The following is a 6,933-nucleotide window of genomic DNA, read 5'->3' on the forward strand; positions in this document are numbered from 1 at the left end:
TGTGTAAACTTCCCCATACAGCAGATTCATCAACATAACTACAAATATCTACCACTATTAGCTATTAGCTTTACCAATTTTACCAATGTGCAATTGCTGGTTGAGCCATACTAGAGGTGGTGAGTAGTATCCATTGACAAGGGATTAAACGACAAAAGATGGTTTTGTAGGCGACTATAACGTGATGGTAGTCGAGTCGAATTCGATGATGCAATGACGTCATTGGTAGTTTTTCAGCGCAGTACAGCCGTCCCCGAACCTTTTTGTGCCACGGATCGGTTTGTCGTAAAGACATATTTCGACAAACCTGGCAAGTGTTATGACACAGTTGTAAAGCAACGAAAGTGTCGTGACGTTGGTGACGAAGATGAAGCTTCACTTTGTGCCGTTGTCTTTGTTCCTCGCTGCTAGTCAAAAGTCCTCTGTAGATGAAGAAGAGATGCCAAAAATGTGATTAGCGATTTATCGATCGAATTAATGCTTCAAACAATGCCGACTAGTAAAGTACTGTAGACTCATTGATTAACCGACTAATAAGTTCAACCCTATGCTGGTGAGTAGTATCCATTGAGCACACTTTTTTAATTGCGGGTGTTGTGTACTTTCCTTTCCAATTTCTTTGGTTTATTTACATTTTCGTGGCTGATATCAGCTTGTCACCATCGTCTGCCTACAATAGCGAAATGTGCTCTGTCCATCGAGAAAGCCACTGCTAAACCCTTGCTTGAATTGAATTAAAGCAGATCGCAACGGAGCGGGTTTTAAGGAAACTCAAACCCCTAAAGGAGAGGCCATCCTTTCCTAAGCAACAGGCGAGATTCACTGGCCATGTTGAGCCAATTAACACACAAGGGCACATCCCGAATGAATTAAAAACACCCTAATCTGATCTGTGTGAAAAGCAAGGCCATTTCCTTCACAGGCCAGGACCAGATGGCACTCACACTGCGATAGTGCATTGAAATAGGCCAGACCAAGTCACACAGTGTGAAATTGGGTTAGCGCCTCAGTCTTACACAGGCCTTGGGCAATGTGAGGAGAATGGCCCACCTCGCTAATACTTGCCCCCATATTTAATTATAATTCTCAATACCATCTCAGTAAGTCATTTATTGTAAGTAAGTGATGGGGCGGACGGCTTCTTACCAGTCGACTTTGGACATATTCCATAAAACCAATGAAACACCATGTATGTCTTTTGAGGTATATAAGGCAAGTACAGCTATTTTGGAAGGACTGACTGCCTTGGCATTCTGAACCAAGATGGATGATGTTACCCTGTAGGGTTAACCCTTTTGAGGTTACTCCTTGAAATACACCACTGTACTTGGAACCACAACTTTTCAACCTTAAACAAATGTGGAGTAGAGCTCGAGAAAAGAGGCAGGTGTAAAACCTCCCAGGTTCTATCTTCGGCCACGGTAGGACAATGGATCCTGGTAAAAGTAAACCATTTCAACACAAAAGAAAACTGTTACGAGGGCATAGTGCCAGCCAAAACGTGCCAGCATACTCTCCTTCCAGTTGGGGGCGTGTTCAGTTTTCTAAAACCAGTCGTGTCACGAATACTCCGAGAGTCCAAACGTCTAAATCGGCTACAATCTGTTGTATAGTGTGTCCTACGCCTAAAGAGCTCTTTTGCACATAAAGAGTTTTCCACCATTAAGGGCATCATAATCATAGTCACGTCAGAAGTAAATTTCAAGTCGCCTTGAGCTCCAGTGCGAGTTCAGTGTATTGTGGCAGCTAAATAAAAAGCAATGACGATGGCCTGATTTTGAATCATAGCCTCACATTCCTAGACTGAGACACAAGCAAGCCATTAGTTTCCTGAGAAACGTAGGCACCCAATGTGGCTGTTTGTGTTAGTCCCCACTTGTGCCGCTTGAGTGAGTGGCAGGTAAACTCCCCTCCCGCTAGGATCCACGCTGGGAAGGTGCGCAGCCTTTCGTAGCAGACCGAGGGCTGTGCTGCAGCATTTATCATCTCTCGAGCACAGGATCGAGTGTCACCGTTTTTCGCAGCACCTTCTGGTTCTGTTTAGCAGGAAATGAGGTCCATCAGAAGAAGTCCCACCAAAACTGAGTCAGAATGGGCCCTGACAGGCAGGAATATTAGCCTGTGAAGGCAGTCGGTAATTGAATGATCAGCTCCCCCCATCACTCATAATGAAGAGAATATGTGCAGGGAATGTGTTTGTCCTTCTTTATCCTTTATCTGCCCCTTTCCTCATCTCGTTTCACCACTTTTAGCTCTTAATAAATCATGCGTTGAAGCAGAAATAAGGGAGAATTTCCCCCAACTTCAAAGTGCCTTGAGTGTCATTTCTGTAACCTCAAAGTGATGATGCATTGAAAAGGCTTCTCGCGCGCTCTGCTCGAGTGTTCCCCTTCGAAACAATGTCGTACTGACAGTGTTGTGGGAGCGTGAGTGCAAGTACATGAGAGATCAATTATTACACCTCATTCTGCTCTCATATGCAAAATGATAATGGGTGTACCATGTCAGACCCGAACCATCAGATGGTGTATCCTTTCTCCATAAATGTGTTTCACAGATTGTCTGCGAAGGGTCTGTTAAATCCCTTTGGACATTAACGCTGAAGGGAAAGAATTTGGCTTCTCCTTGATCTGTCTTCAAATGTCCCTCGGTGGACATGATTTAAGAGTAATAAAACAGCAGAGAGGGAGTGGGGGCTGGGGGGGGGGGGGGGGGGGAAATCAACATGATGTCACTTTACACATGTAAACATCCATTGCATATGGTTTGAGAAAATAGCATTAGTCTTGTTTTTCATGTGTGCCTCTGTGTTTGTGCCACAAAAGAAGCTTCATTTAGGCCACGGCTGAGGAAGGGTGTTGTTATTAGGAAAGCGAGAGGCACAGCTTGGAGGTGCGGCATCATATTTCACGTAGAATGTGAACTCGGAGAGGGATTCTTAATACAATAAGTGCTTTGAGACTTGTTCGTATATGGATATTTCTTGGGCTTTTTTGGGGGGGGCTTTTTGTGTTTTTCTAAAAAAAAAAAAAAAAACTAACTAAAATCACTTGTAGTGTATTGCTGCTGGAATGCCTGTCAGCCTGCATGGGCCCATGACCCTGAGCTGGCTGCTATAATGATTGGAAGATGAAAGAGCCAGACCCATTCCCAGGCTGCCCTGTTAGGGGGTGCAAGCCTGTGAAATGGGGAGATAATTTAGACCAGGTGGACTGTAGATGCCTGAGACACTCCTCAGTCATTCAGAGAGTTCCTCTCAGTGAGAAGGAGGGCAAACCACCACCGAACAGAGTGGCCCTTAACGTGATCCCTGCAACCCGCGGTACGCTTAGAAGCCGTTTCCATGACACAGTTTTTAAGTGGAAACGGATTAAATCGTTGTTGGGTTGGACGTTGATGTAACCACAGCGTTTTGAAGCATTTGGAAACAGGTCTCAAAGTAGACTTTTTTTTTTTCGGAGGGGGGGGGGGGGGGGGGGGGGGGGGGGGGGGGGAACCGGTTTGTCTTTTTCATGTTAACAATGGCCTGGTTTTACATAACTGAGATTCATCTGGAAACAAGTTTAAGTGTTTTTTTTTTTTTAATCATTTCTACGTTTCGTCCAAAGAAACTGGCATTTTGGAGGGGAGGGGGGGGGGATGCTCATTTTGAAAGGCTAAGAGAAGTTGTACCTCGTCGTCATTCCCCACAAATGTCTCCTTTCTTACTCGCTTTGCGTTCACCGCCATTGTTGTATGTTTACAGCAACAACAAATGGTGCTGTTATCTACCGAACGGGTACGTTAGATCAGACCTTTCATTGCTCAACTCTAGTGGCCCAGCATGTGTATAAACATTAAGTTGTTCTGTTGGTCCATGTGGATGTGGATTGTTTTTACAAAATTGGCATTTTTTATGGGGGAGGTTGGGGGGGGGGAGAAAAGTGTATTTTTGTTCAATAAATGTAGCCTTAATTTCTATGAGATTTTACTTGTACAAAAAGGTTGATGTGAAGACCTTTTTTTTGTACTTGAATGGGTTTTTCCCCTTTAGAAAGATCTACAGAGGCACAGCGGACAAGTGGTCAGGACATCCGCAACGGATTTCTGAGGTTGGGGGTTGAAATCCGGGCTCTGACTTTCGTGTGTGGTGTTTGCATGTTCTCGCCCTGCTTGTGTGGGTTTTCTGCGGCTACTCCGGCTTTGTCTCACATTCCAAAAGCATTCTTCTTCGATCAAATGAAGACTAAGTTGTCCTTAGGTGCGACTGTGAATGGTTGTTTGTCTATATGTGCCCTTTGACTGCGGGCATCCAGTCCAGGATGTGCCCCACCTCTCACCTAAAATCAGCTGGGATGGGATCCAGCTCACCCGCAACCTTAGCAAGAATAAGCAGTATATATATGCATGGGTATGTCTTTGGTTCTCCTAGCAACGAGACTGACCATCCAAGCACATTTTACCCCTCGTATCTGCCATTAATTTAAAGTAGAGAAAGTATCGCAAAGGTCAGGCGGACTGACTGCTAAAAGTGTTACTAATTGGAACAGACAGGCTCGCATAGCTCTGCTGTAATTGCTATCTAATTAGCGGGTAGATAGCAGATTCCAGCATGCCATTTAACATCAACAATTTAACCCTTAAGAAGAACCCTCCAAGAATGTATTCCAAGCAGATCCTGAGGGAGTAACACTTTGTCCCAATTTTTTTCCCCCTTGTTGGAAGCTCAGTAAATCAAATGAAAAGAGCCTCAAATGAGGACTTAGTTCTCAAGTGAGGAAAAGTCCCACTTAGCGCCTTATCTCTGAGAGCCTTTACATATCAAACAGTTGATGACATACAAATAGCAGCGACTTTCTCATCATCATTGTCCATTGTTTTCCTGAGATTATCCTATAATTAAACCTAACAGGGTTCGACTGAGGGCTTTTTGTCAAGTGAGTGAATTGCTCATTATTCTCACTGAATGAGGGCTAATGACAGTGGCGACATTCTGAACAAGCATGCAACGGCGTACATGGGAATAATGCAGACAGTGTTTCACGCGGTAATTATACAAGGAGAGTTTCGAAGACAAAAGACTACACATACATAAGATGGACACTTCATTAGAAGTCAATCATAGGGTTTAAATGTGTTGAGCAATGGTACTAACAGCAAGCATGATAACAATTAGAATCTTTATCAGTGGAATTAAAAGTAATCCAAAAATTGAATTATTCCGGGACTACGCTCGTAATTCAAAACACTCGTAGCTCAAGTCGTCTTTCCCCTTTGAAGTGAATGGAAATACCATTCATCTGTCTCCCCCATAAAAAAATAAATAAACAAATAAAGAACACAGCACTCTATCATACTGAACATTATGAAAACATAGCATTGAAAATGTATGAGAATTTAATGAATTCAACAATTTGCGCACGATGATTCATTTGCTGCAGCTCCTTTTGTTGTGTTCAACTTGGCCACCAGGCGACTGCGTAATACAGTCATGCAGACAAAAAAAAAAAAAGGGTTTCACTCCAACACTGTCACTCAATTATCTGCACTACTATTCATTTTTCGCAGCGAATAAAGAATATATTAGGAGTATTCTTATTTTGTCTGTCTACGTGTTGTGCCACCATTTGTGTTCAAATATCCGTTCCTTTAAGCGGTATAACACCGCCACATAGATGCTATTCGCTAGCCTGTCTATGGTATTTCCCATTATGTGTTAGCATTAAGCTAGTGGCTTTTAAAGCAAAGCTGCTTATGTGATTGTTTTAAACATGTCTAATTCTCTTTGTTTAATGTTTAATTTGACAGTGAACTTTAACTGGGAGTGGCATTAAACAGCTTGAAGATTTTTTGAAGATTCGTTCCTAATGCCAAACTGCTGCTTGTTGTGAAGTAAGTCCACCAAAGTATTTGTAAAGATCCCCTTTACGTTATCAAATATAACAATACAGTATTATGTTTTGCATTCAAATAAATGTCTTGATATTGATGTAGTAGATTTCGTTAGATGGTAGTGTGTAGGATTCTACGTTTATGTTGTCAGATTTAGAAAAGTCACATTAGCCCTCTGCTAATGATATTGACATTTCATTGTCCTAAGATCTAAGCATGTGCAAGTTGCTGCTGTAATTCAGTTACTTACAATGAAGTTAACTCATAAGAAAAACAAAAAAAGAAAATTAATTCAGCTGCTCAGCATAAAGGAGTAAGTCAAAATTGTATCATGGCTCCATCTGTCCAGCCAAGCTAATACAGTAGTTCTTCAAAATAAAATCGAGCATTACAGCTAATGACAAACACACAAAGTCATTTATTCCTTTCACCGCGACTTTTATTTATTCGTAAGCACCTAAACCCACACAGTAAGAGTTTGTCAGTCAAACTGCAGATGAGCAGTTTAATGTCTGTCTCCCCACATCCCCTCCAATTGTGAATCATATGCAATTAAAGTGCAGCATTCACTGCCTGGAGCCTGTGCCCACCCCCCAGCAGCACACACCCAAATCTTTGTTCAGCTTCTTCATCATCCTCACTGTCTTCCTCATGCCCACATGACACTCTCAGCATATCAGGCCAAGGTCACTGAACATCCACTGCGGACTGTTGCCTCTTTCTGCAGCACTAAATTAATGTTGCAATTAGCAACCTTGTGATAAATGCTGAGCTGTCATCCCGCAACTGTTCCCCTTTCTATGATATATTCATTTTTGACCAAAAGATGCCCTCTTGACTGCTGCAGCCAGGTATGATGTATTAAATCTTGGCTGTTGCTATGGTGACAACAGCCCCCTCTTACTTGTCATATGAGCCACAAACAAGCAGGGGTAGTAATGTCATTGCAGTCAACATAAAGAGAGTGATGAGAAATACAGAGGCTGTGTAGGATGTCTTTTTATACATGCATTATTTACATTGAAAAAAAGTATTTTTGATATATTAACCTGGAAATGGAAC

Source organism: Phycodurus eques, chromosome 2 (assembly GCF_024500275.1).
Source record: "Phycodurus eques isolate BA_2022a chromosome 2, UOR_Pequ_1.1, whole genome shotgun sequence".
Lineage (NCBI taxonomy): Eukaryota > Metazoa > Chordata > Actinopteri > Syngnathiformes > Syngnathidae > Phycodurus > Phycodurus eques.